Consider the following 20,677-nt stretch of genomic DNA (forward strand, 5'->3'; position numbering starts at 1 on the left):
CAGAAATGAGGAGAAGGGAAAGTCCAACCAGACCCTGGCCACGCTGTTTTGTTCCTGGTGTCAGTAATTACCACTGCATCCCTATGAGGTTGCTACGGTTTCCATTGTTCAGATGTTAAACCTGAGATTCAGAGAAGACCGTGTGCCCAAGATCAAGTCCATCCAACATGGTGGAGCTGATTAGCAGAGTGATCTGGTCAGTCCCTTCTTGGCTGCAAACTCTGAGCTCACATTGCAAGGCAGGCAGTTCATCTCCATCAGAATTAAAGCCAATGTCAATGACCCTGAGGTTTTACTCAAAGCCAAATGGGAAGCAGAGACCCACAGCTCCTTTCCTGGTGGGCTTCATGAGCTGAGCTACTGTGAACAGGAAGCAGGGGCTGGGCGGAGCAGAGGTGCACACCTTCTTCACACTGTTTAAATGGGGAAGAGGGAAGCAGGGGCTGGGCAGAGCAGAGGCACACACCTTCTTCACAGTGTTTAAATGGGGAAGAAGGAAGCAGGGGCTGGGCGGAGCAGAGGTGCACACCTTCTTCACACTGTTTAAATGGGGAAGAGGGAGCAGGGGCTGGGTGGAGCAGAGGTGCACACCTTCTTCACACTGTTTAAATGGGGAAGAAGGAAGCAGGGGCTGGGCAGAGCAGAGGCACACACCTTCTTCACACTGTTTAAATGGGGAAGAGGGAAGCAGGGGCTGGGCAGAGCAGAGGCGCACACTCCTTCACACCGTTGAAATGGGGGAAGAGGATAAACTAGCTTCTAAGGTCAGGAGCAAGAATAAAACGTGTTCTCTTCTCATTCCATTTTAAAACAGTGTCAGATAATAACTTTAAAACTTTTATATTTACTTTAAACAGTCTTGCAGTTGGACTAACAAAGCTGCTGGGGAGAAGGACAGAAGAGAGTACAGGTAGAAGCAAAGCACCATGATACGCATGCGTGATAGGCCTAAATAAGACCCATCCTTTTGTATGGTAACAAAAAACAGTTAAAACTGTGAGGAAACATTTAGACAACTGACATCCAGGTTGGAACTCAGACACTTTTCCCTTCAGAACTTCCCAGAACGTTTCTGTATTTTCTACACCTGAAGCACTCATTCTAGAGACATATTTCTACTAAGCCCTGACATTTTCATCCCTGTGTACCCTGTACCATTTCTCACTTTGAATATAGTTATTTAAGTCCAACAAGAAAAAAAAGTACTATATGAATAAATCTTTATTACTGTCAGCATTGTTAAAGAATTGCCTAGTTTGAGCCATTCTTTCTTTGAAATCACTGCCTTAGTGGGCAGAGAGGATCCTGCTAAGCATTTTAAATTAGGGAAGACAGTTTTATTGTCAAGGCAGGTCAATCAAATTATAATTGGCTCTAATTTACACTCCCCCCAGCTGTTAAATTCTTTACCCAAAGCACTCAAAATGGCGTGAAATTCTTCCCGGCTTTGTGAAAGCTTCCAGAAGAATGGCCTTCCCCCAGATCCCTCACACCAAAAGACCTTGTTATTTTCAGCAGCCTTGAGGGAAGAGCCCCCTTTCACTCAGCCTGGAAAGCATGGCCAGGACAGAGGCAGACTGAAAAGGACAAGGTGAACTAACACCCTCCGTAAACACAGGTCAATAAGGCTGCCAGAGGAGCAAGGGAGGCTCCTGGACCAGGAGCCACTAAGATCACGTTCCCTTGGTAAAGGAATTTAGACTGGGAAACCACAAATGGAGCACTTAAGATGGAAGACAGGGGTAGCATTCTGGGGTAGATGTGTATATGCTAGTAACGAGGAGGAAACTGGCGATGTTTTGGATATTCGAAGGCTCTGAATAAAAGCCAAACTAAGGAAGACCTTTTCCAGGAAGGCAGATACACACCCTTCAGGAAAGCCATGACCAGTGAACTGACCGTGAAGTACCTCTCTACTGCCTTCCCAGGGTTCTAGTGTTCGACTCAATACAATTTTTGAGACCCTGTCAACGTACCAAGAGGAAGGTATGACCAAATGTGAAATAACATCAAAACCCAATAGTCAACACAGACTTCATTTTGAGTGAATTTTTGGAGAATCTGTCTGGCTGCTTCTAAGGGAACTAATTTAAGTGACTCAGTAGGAGTTTTTCTAGTCTTGCTAACTGGCTGTAGGAATATTTCCCAACAGTCTCACAGTGTGGGCCTGGGGGGATAGTTGGTGGAGAGGAAACACAGTGAAGAGCAAATGGCTCTTGTATATTTGGATTTGAAGTGGGCCTCAGAAAACAGAGCTTTGTGAAGACAAGATGAAATGCTGGCCTAGATAGAAACAAGAAACAAACTTTCAGAAAGCAAGGAGGAACACAACTGCATGTTAGGGTGACCATTACAGTGCTTAACAGAGCAAGAAGCAGGAAGCAGCCGGGCTCTCCTAGACAAAGGACACCATCCATCTAAGGGTTTTTTGTCGAAGGACATGCACCTTTAAAATGAGTTTTGTGAAGAATGATGCCTCATCACATAGGAAAATAACAAAAACAGTGAAAATATTAAAAAGAAATGGAATGGAGACTGCTTAGACTATAATCTCATGCATATGAACGAAAATCTATTACCAACACATAGTATGACCACAGAAAACGCTAAACAAAAGTGGTTCTTTCCAAATGAGACAGGTTTACAGGCAAGTTTTAAACACTTGTCTCCATTTTCTGATTTGTTTTGTTTTTGCTTCTAACTTCATAATGACTGATGCATATTATTTATACCAATGAACAGAATTTTCTCTGATATTTCCACACATGCATAAATCATACAGTAGTCACATCCATCTCCTCTCCCTTTGCTCTCTGTCACCTCCTGTTAGTGATTTTATTTTATTTTTTACTTTTTACTAAAGGACAGATGTTGAGATAGCATCTTGCTGTGCAACAATCACTGGCCAAACTCCCAGTCCTCTGCTCCCCATACACTGGTAGAATGGGTATGCACTGCTGGACCCCTTTTTGTAAACCTTATAAACAACAAGAATATGTGCAACCAATGTGGGTTTGCAATGCAACACCCATGTGCACAAAATGCCCTATGTATTTTATTTTGCTAAATCAAAGAAAATCTCTGGAACCCAAAGCACACATCACTATTGGGGCTCTTTTGAGGAGTCAAAAGTCAAAAATGACACAGCAAATCTGGAGGGATACGAACTTCCTTTAGACGTGTTTCCAAGTTTCTCACCATTTCTCAGACCCTTGTGTTTTGACTGCGCAGAGAGAGCTGTGCTCTGTGTCCTTCTGCCCAAATGACTATAGAGAGCTGTGCTGTGTCTTTCTGTCCAAACCATGACTCTAGAGAGTGGCATTCTATGTCCTTCTGCCCAAACCATGACTCTAGAGAGCTGTGCTCTGTGTCCTTCTGCCCAAACCATAACTATAGAGAGCTGTGCTCTATGACAGAGATTCACTGTCAAGGTGAAAGAACACCCCAACTTTGAGGCTAGTTTGGTATGTATTAGGAAAAACTGTCTTTAATAAACAAATTAAGACTAATAAAAAAGACCACATCAACAAAACTTTCAGAGAAAAAAATGTCAATAAGACTGTGTGTGTGTGTGTGTGTGTGTGTGTGTGTGTGTGTGTGTGAAATAGTCCCTGAGGATAAGAAAAGAGAAATAGAAAGTATAGGACACTCTCAATGCAAAATATTGTCACGCACCACATTCTAAATCTTAGAGAATTGTAATCACCTCCCTGTTAGAACTAAGAGAGTAAGTGTTGACAGATCAAAGTGCACATGTATGCATCTGGGCCCAGACGTCCTATAAGCTACATGACAAGCTCTGAGCCCTTAAGTGCCCTGTCTTTTTATCTTTCATTATTGTTGTTGTTCTATGTCTTTGTTTTATTTTTAGTTAGGTGTGTATGGGGATGACTTTGTGTGCGATAGTAAAGGTGCCTGAAGAGACTAGAAGAATGAGTTGCATGCCCTGAAGCAGAACTTAGGAGCTTGTGAGGTACCCTCTGCCTCCCAGGTGCTGGCTTAGAAGTATGTGCCACCAGGCCAGCAAATTTTGTCCTTGTTGTGATGATTACCACAAACACAAAAAGCTTGGAGCTAGAAAGATAGTTTAGTAAGTTAGTGTACTTCTTGCTGTCACTGGGGATCTGGGCTCAGTTCTCAGAACCCACATGATGGCTTACAACCATCTGTAACTCTAGTTCCAGAGGATCTGATGCCCTCTTCCGACCTCTGTGAGGACCAGGCACAAGTGGTCCACAAACACACATGCTGACAAGACATTCAAACCCATAAAACAAATCTTTAAATGTTTTTAACACAAAAAAGTCATGTAAAATTAGCTCATTAGAAAAACTAACTTATATTCCATACAATTGTGAGATTTCAGAATCTCTTTGACATTGATATTAAAAGATTTTATCTGCAATTGTCTGTGCTTGTCTAGGTTGGGTTACGTAGATAACTTGGAACTTGAGTCATAGGTGGATGCAAGTGACCTGCCTGACATAGGTGCTAAGCACCAAACTCTACAAGAGCTGTGCGTGCTCTTAAGCATCTCTGAAGCCTTCGTGCTGATATTTTGGATAAGTTAATTCTTAGCAAGCTAATAGAGAAAGTACCAAGATGGATGTATTCATGCCATCTGAGCACAAACAGACATGCAAACAAAGTCTGAGCAGCGGTGGTGTGATAAAATGTGACAATCTGAGTGGCCCCAGGCCCTTCTGTAGTGAATGTTTACCTGAGACAATACCTACGTCACAGCAATTGTGCCATGACTACAAAAGGACTTCCAAGGAAAACCATCAGACGTAAAACAGAGGTCAGACTAAATTTCATTTGGGGGAGGGTTTTCTTGTGGAGATTGTTTTTGTTCTTCTTATTTTTAAGACAGTATCTTTCTAAACAGCCTTGGTTGTCCTGGAACTCACTCTGTAGATCAGGCTGGCCTCAAACTCACAAAGATCCACCTGCCTCTGTGAGTCACTCTTATGAGGCTCATGTGACAGCAATAGGAATAGTAACTGATAGAAACAGTGTTTAAGGGTACCAAATGATGCCGCCCATGAAGACCTAGTGAAGAACCCCAGAATGGACACTGGTGTTCTTGCTCCAAGCGGGCAAGAAACATCCCCTGTCTGCATCCAGCTTGAGTTTATTGGGAAAACATTTTAAAGGAGCAGTTTGGTAGAAAAAGAGAAAAATAAGTGAATCTGGGTGACTTTTATAATCCCAAACCTTAGGAGAGTTTCCTGGGACTTAATAAAAACTGCATATTGCTCTATGGAATGGATCTTCTTTGCTTTTTGTTTAGAAACAAATAAAATAGCTGAATTATTAATGTGAGGCAAATTGGTTACTGTATATTTAAAGTCACCTTTTATTTCATACATATATCTGTATTAAGATCTTAAGGGTGCTTTACTGTGGCTTATGATACAGTTGGAATGGCATCTAAGGAACCATGAAAAGGATGTTTGTGTAGTTTAGGGAGAAGAAATAATGAAAAAATGAACCTGTGGAATTATGGGTAAGGACCATCAGCCCCCTCTCACTTCTCATATCCACTGCAGACATCAAGGTTCCCCAAGTCACTCTCAGTCCTGATAATTCAATAGAACTCCCTGAAAGCTGTTACAGTCCTGGCTGTGCTTTGTTAATTATAGGATAAAGCAGGGTACTCTGGATCCAGAAACGGGGATCCCAAGTCTTCTCCTTACCAACTAGTGGACAGTGTTAACCTTCTTGACAATTGCATCAGACAGTAGCATGGGATATGCCAGTCCGCATGGTCCTTTGAGTCCTGGTGTCCTGAGATTTTAATGTGGGGACATGGTTTACTGTACACTGGCTGACCTTTGGCCTATGGCCCTTCCAGAGGGAAAGCAGATTCCATGTGGTTCAAAGCCTCTATGATATAGTCTGCAACCCACATTACATATTTAAGGAGGTTTCAACTCCATTTCTCATACAATTGATTATCAATACCAATGTTATCATAAGACAAATTTGCATATTGGAATGGGATCAACATGTTATACCAAATTATAGCCATGGAATAACTCTGCTCCATTACAGAACAAATCCATAAAACTACAGAAGTATCTGCTATGCTTTGAAACACAACTACCTTTGTCCTTATGGTAGGCTTATTACGGACATTTGCTGTTACAGTTGACCATAATTGATCCTAGGACTCAAGTAAGCAGTCCAGGGGAACAAAGCCACTCTCTCCACCTTAGTAAAAACTTTTTCTCTACAATGTGTTTTTCTCTACAATGTGCTACCAAACAGCCAGACCTCCCTCACTTCTGTACAGAAGACACGAGTAAGTTACTCCAGAGAAGCTAGGTAACGAGGACGACCCTAACATGGATGAATGGATCACCCAGGAAGGGGAAATAGATGAGATCTCCTGAGAAAACTCAGGGTGGGGAGGAGCAGTAGAGGGGAGGGACTATTGGGGATGAGAATGTGAGGGAACTAGATGGTCTAGATTGGGGAGGGATGGAGTGGGAGAGAAATGAAAGGGATCTCTTGATGGAGGGACTCATTATGGGTTTAGGGAGAAATCTAGTACTAGGGAAATTCCCAGGAATCCACAAGGATGACTCCAGGTAAGACTCCTAGCAGTAGTGGAGAGGGTGCCCAAACTGGCCTTCCCCTGTAATCAGATTGGTGACTACCCTGTCATCTTAGAATCTTCACCTAGTAACTAGAACCAGATGCAGAGATCCATAGTTAAGCACCAGGCTGAGCTCCAGGAGTCAAAGAGAAGGAAGGATTGCATGAGTAAGTGGGGTCAGGATCATGACAGGGGAATCCACAGAGACAGCTCATCTAAGTTCGAGGGAATTCATAGACTCTAGACCCACAGCTGGGGAGCCTGCGTAAGACCTCTGCATGTGGGCAACATTGGTGTAGTGTGGTCTGTTTGAAGGGCCCCTGGCAATGTGATCAGAATCTATCCCTGGTGCATGAACTGGCTTTTGGGGGCTCATTCCCTATGGTGGATTACCTTGTTCAGCCTTGATGAGGGGGCTTGATCCTACCTCAACTTAATGTGCCAGGCTTTGTTGACTCCCCATGGGAGGCCTTAGCCCTTCAGTGGATGGAGGGTGGATTGGGGAGGAGGAAGAAGTAGGAGAAGGGGAAGGAAAGGGAAACTATGGTAGGTATGTAAAATGAATTCAAAATTCTAAGTAAAAAAAAGTTTAAAAAGAGAATATGAAGAAGATCAAAAAAAATTCCTATGTCATATAGGAAACTGTATTGCAGAATATCTTATTTTGACCTATTCTTGAAGCAAGGACAGTCTCGGTGCATTGGCATAAATCACAAGTTTTCCTACAGGATCTCCCTAGACTGGAAAGCCTTAAGATTTCCATGGGTGTGCATTCTGGGAGCTAACACCTAGAATGAAGAGCCACTCTCCCATGGTTACTCAGTTCCTTTTATTAAAATGTTCAAAAGGACATGTTGGGTTAGGGCTCAACCTCTCCTTAATACTAGATCTTAATATGCTTAAGTTCATAATAGCCTTGAGCTGTCTGAGCTCATTGACAAACTGACTCTAGAAGCAGAGTTTCTGCCCTTCCCTGGGCCCCATTTCAGACCCAAGCATGTTTGTCTCAAGTTATCCACCAAGGCCCTCTCCTGGGAATGGGTAGCCCCTTCACTGTGTGACTGGGAGAGAAGTGAGGAATGAGACAGTCTAAGAGAGAACTGCTGTGCCCTTGAGAACAGTTGGAGGATAAGCCACTCCCATTCTTATCGGTCATTCCACGATATGAAAGTGTCTGCATGGAAAGGAAAGCTCAAAGTTCAGCCCTGGGAAGTTCATCACTTACTCCTCATCTATGCCCGGCAATGCTTGAGCATGCATGGGCACCCATTTATGATGGTTCTCCAGTTGTTCCTATCCTGGGCAGCCCTAGATGCTTGTGTTATTGTCACACCCAAGGTTCCACAGTCTTCCTTTATGCTGTCTATCCAGCGTTTTTTTTTTTTGGGGGGGGGCCTCCTCTTCACCTTATCCCATGCACTCCTCCAAGCAGTGCAATCTTTGTGTAGCTGCCAACATTCATTCTCATAACATGGCCGAAGTATCTCAAGTACTGTTGCCATACCCTGTAGTTTACTTCCTTCTGTAGATGGAGATGTTCCTTAATGTCATTGTTGTGCAGCCAATCTCATCGTGTGATGCCTAGAATCCTCCTGAGACACGCCATCTCAAACACATTGACTCACTGTTCTGAGGATCATGCCATTGTCCAGGTTTCAGAGTTGTAAAGAAGACAGCTCAAGACAAGGGTCTAGATACGGGAGAAAAGCTCCATAGGGAGCTCCATCTCACCTCACCTGCCCCAGTTGGTTTGTGTTAGTTGCTGTGACAGCCCACTTTGATGTTATCTTTGTCTACAGCCATCTACTGACTTAGAAGCCTCGCCACAGGGAACTCTGTTTTGTCTGCAGACTCCGGTTGACTGGCTGAAAGGGTCTTCTCTGGCCCACTTCTGCTGAGTGTTTCCTGTCCAATTGGATAAGGTTTTGCTATCTTATTGATACTGTCTATTTATCCTTTTATTCCAGCTTGTTGTATCCTTAATACACTCACTAATTCATGTAGCATGATTAATAAAAACCCAGAGACAGATATTGGGGTTCAACCTGACGGTCAGAAAAGGAACACAGCCAGCCACTGGCAATTACCTCTACCTCAGTCTAAAATGGCGATCCTACTCCCGGGAATCTCAGGATGAGACTGCGTGTGAGAGCTGTCTCCTCCTGTTTTCTATTCCTCTGTATAGCTGGGATTAAAGGCGTGTGCACAATTAGCACCCAGTTTCTATAGCAAATTAGTGTGGCTGTTGGAATTAAAGGTGTGTGTCACCACTGCCTGTGTAATGTTGCATAGAACAGGGTTGGAATGTCACATGGAACCCATTGTGATGTCATATAGAACTGGGATGTATTGTCAAATAGAACTGGGTCATAATGTCACATAGAACTGGGTCATAATGTCACATGGAACTGGGTCATAATGTCACATAGAATTGGATTGTAATGTCACATGGAACTTGATTGAATTGTTACATAAAACTGGGTTGTAATGTCACATGGAACTTGATTGTATTGTTACATAAAACTGGGTTGTAATGTCACATAGAACTGGGTTGTAATGTCACATAGAACTATTTAGATGGAAGCTTCTGTTCTGCCAGGTCCCGCAGCCATTCAGTCCCAAATAAACACACAGAGGATTATATTAATTATAAACTGCTTGGCCTATTAGCTTTCTCATCTTGCTTCCTCTGCATCTGGCTGGTGACTATTTTCCTCTTCCCAGAATTCTTTTATTCTTTTATTTATTTATTTATTTATTTATTTAAGATTTCTGTCTCTTCCCCAATACTGCCTCCCATTTCCCTCCCCCTCCCACAATCAAGTCCCCCTCCCTCGTCAGCCCAAAGAGCAATCAGGGTTCCCTGCCCTGTGGGAAGTCCAAGAACCCCCCACCTCCATCCAGGTCTAGTAAGGTGAGCATACAAACTGCCTAGGCTCCCACAAAGCCAGTACGAGCAGTAGGATCAAAAACCCATTGCCATTGTTCTTGAGTTCTCAGTAGTCCTCATTGTCCACTATGTTCGGCGAGTCCGGTTTTATCTCAGGCTTTTTCAGACCCAGGCCAGCTGGCCTTGGTGAGTTCCCAATAGAACATCCCCATTGTCTCAGTGTGTGGGTGCACCCCTCGTGGTCCTAAGTTCCTTGCTCATGCTCTCTCTCCTGCTCCTGATTTGGACCTTGAGATTTCAGTCCGGGGCTCCCATGTGGGTCTCTGTCTCTGTCTCCTTTCATCGCCTGATGAAGGTTAATATTCAGGAGGATGCCTATATGTTTTTCTTTGCGTTCTCCTTATTTAGCTTCTCTAGGATCACTAATTATAGGCTCAATGTCCTTTATTTATGGCTAGAAACCAAATATGAGTCAGTAAATCCCATGTTCCTCTTTTTGGGTCTGGCTTACCTCACTCAGGATAGTGTTTTCTATTTCCGTCCATTTGCATGCAAAATTCAAGAAGTCCTTGTTTTTTACTGCTCAGTAGTACTCTAATATGTATATATTCCATACTTTCTTCATCCATTCTTCCATTAAAGGGCATCTAGGTTGTTTCCAGGTTCTGGCTATTACAAACAATGCTGCTATGAACATAGTAGAGCATATACTTTTGTTGTATGATAAGGCCTCTCTTGGGTATATTCCCAAGAGTGGTATTGCTGGGTCCAAGGGTAGGTTGATTCCGAATTTCCTGAGAAACCACCACACTGCTTTCCAAAGTGGTTGCACAAATTTGCTTTCCCACCAGCAATGGATGAGTGTACCCCTTACCCCACAACCTCTCCAGCAAAGTCTATCATTGGTGTTTTTTATTTTAGCCATTCTGACTGGTATAAGATGATATCTCAAAGTTGTTTTGATTTGCATTTCCCTGATTGCTAAGGAAGTTGAACATGACCTTAAATGTCTTTTGGCCATTTGAACTTCTTCTGTTGAGAGTTCTCTGTTCAGTTCAGTGCCCCATTTTATAATTGGGTTGATTGGCCTTTTACGATCTAGTTTCTTGAGTTTTTTATATATTTTGGAGATCAGACCTTTGTCAGTTGCGGAATTGGTGAAGATCTTCTCCCAGTCAGTGGGTTGCCCTTTTGTCTTAGTGACAGTGTCCTTTGCTTTACAGAAGCTTCTCAGTCTCAGGAGGTCCCATTTATTCAATGAGGCCCTTAATGTCTGTGCTTCTGGGGTTATACGTAGGAAGTGGTCTCCTGTGCCCATGTGTTGTAGAGTACTTCCCACTTTCTCTTCTATCAGGTTCAGTGTGTTCAGACTGATATTGAGGTCTTTAATCCATTTGGACTTGAGTTTTGTGCATGGTGATAGATATGGATCTATTTTCATTCTTCTACAGATTGACATCCAGCTTTGCCATCACCATTTGTTGAAGATGTCTCCTTTTTCCATTGTATACTTTTAGCTCCTTTATCGAAAGTCAGGTGTTCATAGGTTTGTGGGTTAACGTCAGGGTCTTCTATTTGATTCCATTGGTCGACTTCTCTGTTTTTATGCCAATACCAAGCTGTTTTCAATACTGTAGCTCTGTAATAGAGTTTGAAGTCAGGGATGGTAATGCCTCCAGACGATCCTTTATTGTATAAGATTGTTTTGGTTATCCTGGGTTTTTTGTTTTTCCATATAAAGTTGATTATTGTCTTCTCCAGATCTGTGATGAATTTTGATGGGATTTTGATGGGGATTGCATTGAATCTGTAGATTGCTTTTGGTAGAATTGTCATTTTTACTATGTTGGTCCTCCCAATCCAAGAGCAAGGAAGATCCTTCCATTTTCTGGTGTCCTCTTCAATTTCTTTCTTCAAAGACTTAAAGTTCTTGTCAAATAGATCTTTCACTTCCTTGGTCAGAGTTACCCCAAGATATTTTATGCTACTGTGGCTATCGTAAAAGGTGATGCTTCTCTGATTTCCCTCTCTGTTTCCTTATCCTTAGTGTATAGGAAGGCAACTGTTTTTTTGTTTTTGGGTTTTTTTTAAATATTTATTTATTTATTTATTTATTTATTTATTATGTATACAATATTCTGTCTGTGTGTACAACTGCAGGCCAGAAGAGGGCACCAGATCTCATTACAGATGGCCGTGAGCCACCATGTGGTTGCTGGGAACTGAACTCAGGACCTTTGGAAGAGCAGGCAATGCTCTTAACCTCTGAGCCATCTCTCCAGCCCCGGCAACTGATTTTTGGAGTTGATCTTGTATCCTGCCACATTACTAAAGGTGTTTATCAGCTGTAGTTCTTTGGTAGAGTTTTTGGGGTCGCTTATGTATACTATCATATCATCTGCAAATAACGAAAGCTTAACTTCTTCCTTTCCAATACGAATCCCCTTGATCCCCTTATGTTGTCTTACTGCTATTGCTAGAACTTCAAGCACTATATTGAAGAGGTATGGAGAGAGTGGACAGCCTTGTCTTTTTCCTGATTTTAGTGGGATGGCTTTGAGTTTTTCTCTGTTTAATTTAATGTTAGCTCTCAGCTTGTTGTAAATAGCTTTTATTATATTTAGGTATGACCCTTGAATCCCTAATCTCTCCAAGATCTTTATCATAAAGGGGTGTTGAATTTTGTCGAATGCTTTTTCAGCATCTAATGAAATGATCATATGGTTTTTTTCTTTCAGTTTATTTATATGGTGAATTACATTGATAGATTTGCGTATGTTGAACCAGCCCTGCATCTCTGGAATGAAGCCTACTTGATCATAATGGATAATTTTTCTAATGTGTTCTTGGATTCGGTTTGCCAGTATTTTATTGAGAATTTTTGCATTGATATTCATGAGTGAGATAGGCCTATAATTCTCTTTCTTGGTTGGGTCTTTGTGTGGTTTTGGTATCAGGGTAACTGTAGCTTCATAAAAGGAATTTGGCAATGACTCTTCTGTTTCTATATTGTGAAATACATTTAGGAGTATAGGTATTAGCTCTTCTTGGAAGTTCTGGTAGAATTCTGCATTGAAACCATCTGGTCCTGGGCTTTTTTTGGAAGTCTAGTTCTTCACGACTAACAGGTCTATTTAGATCATTCACCTGGTCTTGATTTAGCTTTGGTATATGGTATTTATCTAAAAAAAATGTCCATTTCTTTTGCATTTCCCAGTTTTGTGGCATACAGGATTTTGTAGTAAGATCTAATGATTCTCTGAATTTCCTCTGTGTCTGTCGTTATGTCCCCCTTTTCATTTTTGACCTTATTTATTTGCGTGTTCTCTCTCTGTTGTTTAATTAGTTTGGATAGGGGTTTGTCGATCTTGTTGATTTTCTCCAAGAACCAACTTTTTGTTTCATTGATTCTTTGGACTGTTTTCTGTGTTTCTAATTTGTTGATTTCAGCCCTCAGTTTGATTATTTCCAGTCTTCTACTCCTCCTGGGCGCATCTCCTTCTTTTTTTTCTAAAGCTTTCAGGTGTGCTGTTAAGTACCCAATGTATGCTTTCTCCGTTTTCTTTCAGTGGGCACTTAGTGCTATGAACTTTCCTCTTAGCACTGCTTTCATTGTGTCCCATAGGTTTGAGTATGTTGTCCCTTTATTTTCATTAAATTCAAGGAAGACTTTAATTTCTTTCTTAATTTCTTCCTTGATCCAGGTGTGGTTCAGTAGTTGACTGTTCAGTTTCCATGAGTTTGTCAGCTTTCTGGGGGTAGTATTGTTGTTGCCTTCTAACTTTAATTCGTGGTGATCTGATAAGACACAGGTGGACACTGATATTTTTTTGTATCTGTGGAGGTTTCCTTTGTTTCCGAGTATGTGGTCAATTTTTGAGAAGGTTCCATGAGCTGCAGAGAAGAAGGTATATTCTTTCCTCTTTGGGTGGAATAATCTATAGATGTCCTTTAAGTCCATTTGCTTCATTACCTCCATTAATTCTCTAATTTCTCTGTTAGGTTTCTGTCTGATTGACCTGTCCATTGGTGAGAGAGGAGTGTTGAAGTCTCCTACTATTAGTGTGTGCGGTTTGATGGCTGCCTTGAGTTTTAGTAATGTTTCTTTTATGTACGTGGGTGCTTTTATAGTAGGGGCATAGATATTCAGGATTGAGACATCATCCTGATGAATTGTTCCTGTTATGAGTATAAAGTATTCCTCTCCATCTCTTCTGATTGATTTTAGTTTGAAGTCAGTTTTGTTAGAAATTAGTATGGCCACACCTGCTTTTTTCTTAGGACCATGCTTGCAACACCTTTTCCCAACCCTTTACTCTGAGTAGATGCCTGTCTTTGTGGTTGAGGTGTATTTCTTGTAAACAACAGAATGTTGGATCCTGTTTTCGTATCCAATCTCTTAGCCTGTGCCTTTTTATAGGTGAATTGAAACCATTAATATTAAGTGATATTAATGACCAGTAGTTGTTTACTCCGGTTATTCTTATTGTTTTTGGTAGTAGAGTTTGTGTGTCTCCGTTCTTTGCGTTGTGCTGGTGAAGGGTTGCTAGATGCCTGAGTTATTGTAGGCAATGTTGGCAATGTTGGATTCCTTGGGTTGCGATTTTCCTTCTATTACTTTCTGTAGGGCTGGATTTGTGGCTACCTATTGTTTAAATTTGTTCTTATCCTGGAATGTCTTATTTTCTCCATTGATAGTGAACAATAGTTTGGCTGGGTATAGTAGTTTGGGTTTGCATCCATGGTCTCTTAGTTTCTGCAGTGCCTCTATCCAGGACCTTCTGGCTTTCATGGTTTCCATAGAGAAGTCAGGTATAAGTCTGATTGGTTTACCTTTATAAGTAACTTGGCCTTTTTCCATTGCAGCTCTTAATATTCTTTCTTTAACCTGTATATTTTGTGTTTTGATTATTATATGGCGAGGGGATATTTTTCTTTGATCCAGTCTGTTTGGTGTTCTGTATGCTTCTTGAATATTCAAAGGAATATCTTTCTTTATGTTGGGAAAGTTTTCTTCCATAATTTTGTTAAAAAATATTTTCTGGGCCTTTGAGCTGTGACTCTTCTCCTTCTTCTATTCCTATTATTCTTATATTTGGTCTTTTTATTGTGTCCCATAATTCCTGAATGTTTTGTGATGAGAATTTGTTGGCTTTGCAGTTTTCTTTGATCAGAGCGTTTATTTTCTCTATGGTGTCCTCAGAATCTGAGATTCTTTCTTCTATTTCTTGGATTCTATTGATTATGCTTGTTTCTGTAGGCTGTGCTCGTTGTCCTAGATTTTCCATATCCAGCTGGTCCTCAGTTTGTGTTTTCTTCCTTGCTTCCATTTCAGTTTTCTATTCTTGAACTGTTTCCATTACCTGTTTGATTGTTTTTTCTTGGTTTCCCAGGGTATCATGTACGTATTTACTCATTTCTTCAAAGTTTTTGTTATACTTCTCATCCATTTCTATAAGAGCGTTTTTCACATGTTGTTTAAGGGACTCTATTGCTTTCATAAAGTCAATTTTTTCCACTTCTTCTGTGTTAGGGTGTTCAAGTCCTTCCGTTGTAAGATCATTGGGTTCTGGTGTTTTCATGTTGTTTTTCAGATTATTGGGTGAATTTTTGCCTTGGCGCCTGTCCATCTCCTCCTATCGATGCTATCTAATGGGTCTTTTAAAACCGAATCAGGTTTCCCTGCTGGCCAGGGGCTCCTCTTACAAAATTCCCTCGCTCTGTTTCCTGGCTCCTGATGGGGGCCAAGATCCCTCTCACCCCTCAGAAGGGTCTTCAGGAACAGGATCAGGCTCCCCATTTGCCAGGGACCTCGCCAACCAAAGGCCTATCTCTTTGATTTAATGTAGTGGAGCAATCAGCTCTTGGTGTTGCGCGCTGGTCCCGGCCGCCTGCGTCTGCCGCCGCGCCAGTCCCCGGGTCCCCGCTGCCTGTGGCCTAAGTCATCTGCCGCTGCCTGCGTCGTCTGCCGCCACCTGCCTCAGAATTCTTTTAGTCTGGTCACCCCACCTATACTTCCTGCCTGGCTACTGGCCAATTAGTGTTTTATTAAGCTAATACAATTGACAAATCCTTACAATGTTCAATAGCATTATCCCACAGCAGAACTGGGTTGTAAAGTTACACAGAATACCAATGCAAGAGGAGCCCCTGAGCCACAGCATTTACCACAGCTTTAAAAGGCGCATAGTCAATAATTGAACATTCTAGTCATGATAAAAGCAACCCAACAGGACTTGCATGCACAGCACAACTTTTCCACCTAAGGTGCTCTATTTAGTACATAAGGGGGACAGTCCCCCTTCTCAGAAAAAGCTAACATTTCAGTCCACAGGAAAGCTATTGTTTGCTGTGTATCTAGATCATTAATAGCTGCCTCCAATAGTTCAGTAGTCGGTGGAGTCTTGTATAAACACACAGATACTCTTTCATTCTGCAGCATTCAAAACCAAACCTTCATCTCTTAAACAGGTCACTCACAAGCCATAATAATCAAGATTCTTCAAGAGGCTGGTGATACCAATGCAGAAAGTGAATGATTTCTTCATGGTACATCACTGGTTCTTCTAGTTCTTTGTCTTTGCCCTTGTGAACATGAATCTTCACACTCACAATTGATCTACAGGTGTCTTCCAGTACCCACATTCATAATGTGTTGTTACTGCACACCAGACCTGCCTGTCCCCAGTTATGAACAATGTTTTCATAAACATTGACATTACTTTGTTTAATGACAAAGAACAACAGGAAAGATATACCCACCATATTTCAGAAAGTAAATTTAATTGATATCTTCCTTCTTGAGCACTCTTGGGTCATCGTTCTAGCATCCATTTTCCCTTGCTAGTTCCCATTTGGAACCTCTATGCATTTTGCAGGAGTGGTAGTCTCTGCACAGAGGGCCAAGTTCTGATTTTGCAAGTTAGTTTTTGTGTAAGTTTGTGAACCAGTTTCTTATTTCAAGATTTTATTTGCTTGACGTGTGAGTTTAAACTTTATCCATTCTATTAAAATTCAGCCTTAATATAACAGGTTTTCTTAAAGCCCTGTTTTTCCTAACCCCTCTTTTTGCTCAGAATATTGGTTGAGAAACTCTTCTCTAAGTAAGGCGCTGCCATGAATATAGAGCAATAAAGGGATTTAAAGGCCTTCATCTTGAAGAAGACTACATCATGATCCAGACACTGTTAAACTGGCTTTCAGATACACAAAGCAGTTCATCTTCCTTACATAATGTTGTCATTGAACATTCTGGATAATCCCATGTTTTCCACCTAATGGCCTACATAAATCTTACCTGAAGGAGGGTCACAGCTCAATTCTTTGGGTCAATTTTTTTTTATCTCATAGAGAATTTTAAAGATTAGTCAGATGGTTTTTGTTATTCTGCTTTCTCTCATGGCTCTGCTAAGGGCAGAGTGTGTGAAACAGACCTGGCTTCTCTCCCCTAGGAACATTTGCACGTTAGTGTGAAATCGCAGGGTTAGGAAGATGAGGAAAGCCTGCAGATGACTCTCAGCAGGCAAAAGAAGATGTTCACAGACACAGTACAGCAGGAAGCAGAGGACAGGATGTGCTAGATGCTGACCTGAAACACCCCAGCCCCAGAAAGCCATGTCAACTCTAAGGAAGAAAGACAGAGTCACCAGGCAGCCTTGGAGCTCTGGGCTTGCCCATCACTACTGATCAACCGTGCTGGACGGTGAGTGGGTACTGGGACTGTGATCCAAATACATTGGAGGCGTATATGACATTCTAAAGAATTATTACATATATAGCTTCTAAAGAATTATTACATATATAGCTTCTAAAGAATTATTACATGTATAGCTTCTAAAGAATTATTACATATATGGCATTCTAAAGAATTATTAAAATAAGGCAAAGGGAATGTTGAGGAAGAAGAGGGGATTTCTGCGATGAGGTAATATCTTTTGTATGTGACAGGAAGCTGTACACATGAAATCTAAACAATGTGGTAAGCTAAGCAGACCAGAACAGTGATGACACCAGGCAACATGCCAACATGGATGGGGGAAATCTCACAAGGTCCTACATCTAGATGAAAAGCAATAGGGAATAACAGCTGCTAAAAAAGAGGGGGGTGGGGGAGACTCCGGACAAGCCTGATCGATATCTGGTCCTGAGTGGCCAGCTGCAGGCACACATGTGAGCTACACTAGATGGATTCAACAGGATAGATTCATATAGACATATGTGTATACACATAGCAATAATAATTAAAGAAGAAAATGTTTTAAATTTGAGAGGGGATAGAGGAGACATAGGAGGAGCTGGTGGAATGAAATGATGGGAATCCAGAATTCCTGTATGGAATTAACCTCAAAATAAAATAAATGTAAGATAGTTAGCATGGCCCAGGGAAGATACACCCACTGACCACCAACACTCCTTAAAGTCCACCCAGCAACCCTAGACTACACCCCTACTCGGGGCTCCACACTGGGACCCACAACTCCAGCAGCTTTACCAGAGGTCAGAGTGGTCTAGGGACCCCAAGGGAGATACTGCCCACCACCCAATAAACCTTTATATGCCAGTCCATCAACCCAGACTGCACCCTACCCCTGGCTCCATATCCTGAACAAATACTTTAGAAAAAGTCTTCAGCTTTACCAGAGGTCAGACAGAACCTTTAAGTTAGAAACCATCCAGCTAACTCTCTTTAAAACTCTCCCAATAACCCCAGACTGCACCCTTTTCTCTGGGATCCACACTAGGGCCCACAGCCCTGGTAGCCTTGTGGGAAGCCAGACTAGTCTTAGGAATTCCAGGAAAGACACTGCTCACAGCCCACTAAACCACTTTAAGCCTGCCCAGCAATCCTGGACTGCATATTCCTGCCCTTCATTCCCATAACCCCCGTATCCTCCATCCCTACTCTACCCCCAAGTACCGTCCCTGGCTCCATATCCTGGTCTACAACTTCAAAAGAAGACTTCCACTTTACCAGAGGCCAGGCCAGATCTAGGGATCCCAAGTCTACAGCTTCAGAACTCAGCTTTACTGGAGCACAGGCCAGATCTAGGGACCCCATAGGCAGCAGCTATACTGGACAGAAACCAAAGAGAGACATAACAACAAGCTCCAAGGAAATGCCTGTACTCAACAAAAATGGAAAATCTAAAAGAAAAAGAAAAATTTCTTGATAGATACCACTTATCAAATTTAAATCAAGATGAGATAAACAATTTAAGTAGACCAAAAACCCCTAAAGAAATAGAAGTAGTCATTAAAAGTCTCCCTACCAAAAAAAAAAAAAAAAAAAAAAAAAAAAAAAAAGATCAATGCCAGATAGTTTTGCCACGGAATTCTACCATATTTTCAAAGAAGAGCTAACACTGAAACTCTTCAAATTATTTCACTAAATAGAAATAGGAGGAACATTGACAAATTATTTCTAGGAGGCAACAGTCATCCTGATACCCAAATCATACAAATACTCAAGAAAGAATGAGAATTACAGACCAATTTCACTAATGAGCATTGATGCAAACATACTCAATAAAATATTGGCAAATAGAATCCAAGAACACATGAAAAAGATCACCCACCATTGACCAAAGATGCAGGGATGGTGCAACATATGAAAATTGGTCAATGTAACTCATCATATTAACAAACTGAAAGAAAAAAATAATGCATTATCACTCATTAGATGCTGACACCCCTTCATGATAAAGGTCTTGGATATCATGGATATAATAGAAATACCCAAAAATAATACAAGCAATAGACAGCAAGATAACTGCCAACATCAAATCAAATGGGGAGATACATAAATTGATCCCACTGAAATCAGGAACAAGACAAGGTTGTCCACTCTATATTTATTCAATGTAGTAATTGAAGTTCTAACGAGAGCAATAAGACCACCAAAGGAAATCAAGGGGATACAAATTGGAAAGGAAGAAGGCAAAGTGTCATTATTTGCAGATGACATGATGGTATACATAGGTGACCCTAGAAACTCTACCAGGGAACTCCTACATTTGATAACCACCTTTAGTGATTGTGTGCACATGTGCGTGTGTATGTGTGTGTTGGTGGGTGGGTGGGTGTGAAAAATATGGACTGAGAAAGAAATCAGAGAATCAAGTCCCTTTACAATTTTCTCAAATAATATAAAAAATTTTAAGATAACTCTAACCAAACAAGTAAAAGACCTGTATGACAAGAACTGCAAGTCTTTGAAGAAAGATGAAAAGAAGATGGAAAGATTTCCCATGCTCATGGATTGTTAGGATTAGCAAAGTAAAAATGGCCATCTTATCAAAATCAATCTACAGATTCATGGCAGTCCCCATCAAAATCCCAACATATTTCTTTATAGTCCTTGAAAGAACAATACTTAACTTCATATGGAAAAACAAAACACCCAAGATAGCTAAAATAATCCTGTATAATAAAAGAACTTCCAGAGTTATAACCATCCCTGATCTCAAGCTCTGCTACAGAGCTATGGCAATCAAAACCACATGATACTGGCATAAAAATAGACAGATGGATGAATGGAATCAAGTTGAAGACTTAGACATAAATCCACACACCTATGGACACCTGATGTTTAACAAGGAAGCCAACATTATACAATGGAAAAAAAGAAAACATCTTCAATAATTGGTGCCGGCATAGCTGGATGTCAGCATGTATAAAAATGCAAATAGATCCATATCTATTACCCTGGACAAAACTCGAGTCCAAGTGGATCAAAGACCTCAACATAAAACCAGACACACTAAACATGATAGAAGAGAAAATGAGAAATACCCTTGAATGCATTGGCACAGGAGATACCTTCCTGAATAGAACATCAATAGCATAGGCACTAAGATCGACAATTAATAAGCAGGACCTCGTGAAACTAAAAAGCTTCTGTAAGGAAAAGGATACCGTCAATAAACAAAACAGCAGCCTACAGAATGGGAAAAAAAATCTTTACCAGTCCCATATCTGAAAAAGGACTGACATCCAAAATATATAAAGAATTCAAGAAACAGATGAAACAATCCAATTTTAAAAATGGGGTACAGATATAAATAGAGAATTCTCAACAGAGGAATCTCAAATGGCCAAGAAGAAATTAAAGAAACGTTCGATACTCTTAGACATCAGGAAAATGCAAATTTTCCTGAGATTCAGTCTAACACAAGTCAGAATGG

The sequence above is a fragment of the Microtus oregoni genome, unplaced genomic scaffold (assembly GCF_018167655.1).
Source record: "Microtus oregoni isolate MIOR12 unplaced genomic scaffold, Mior012 000166F_ref0000362, whole genome shotgun sequence".
NCBI lineage: Eukaryota > Metazoa > Chordata > Mammalia > Rodentia > Cricetidae > Microtus > Microtus oregoni.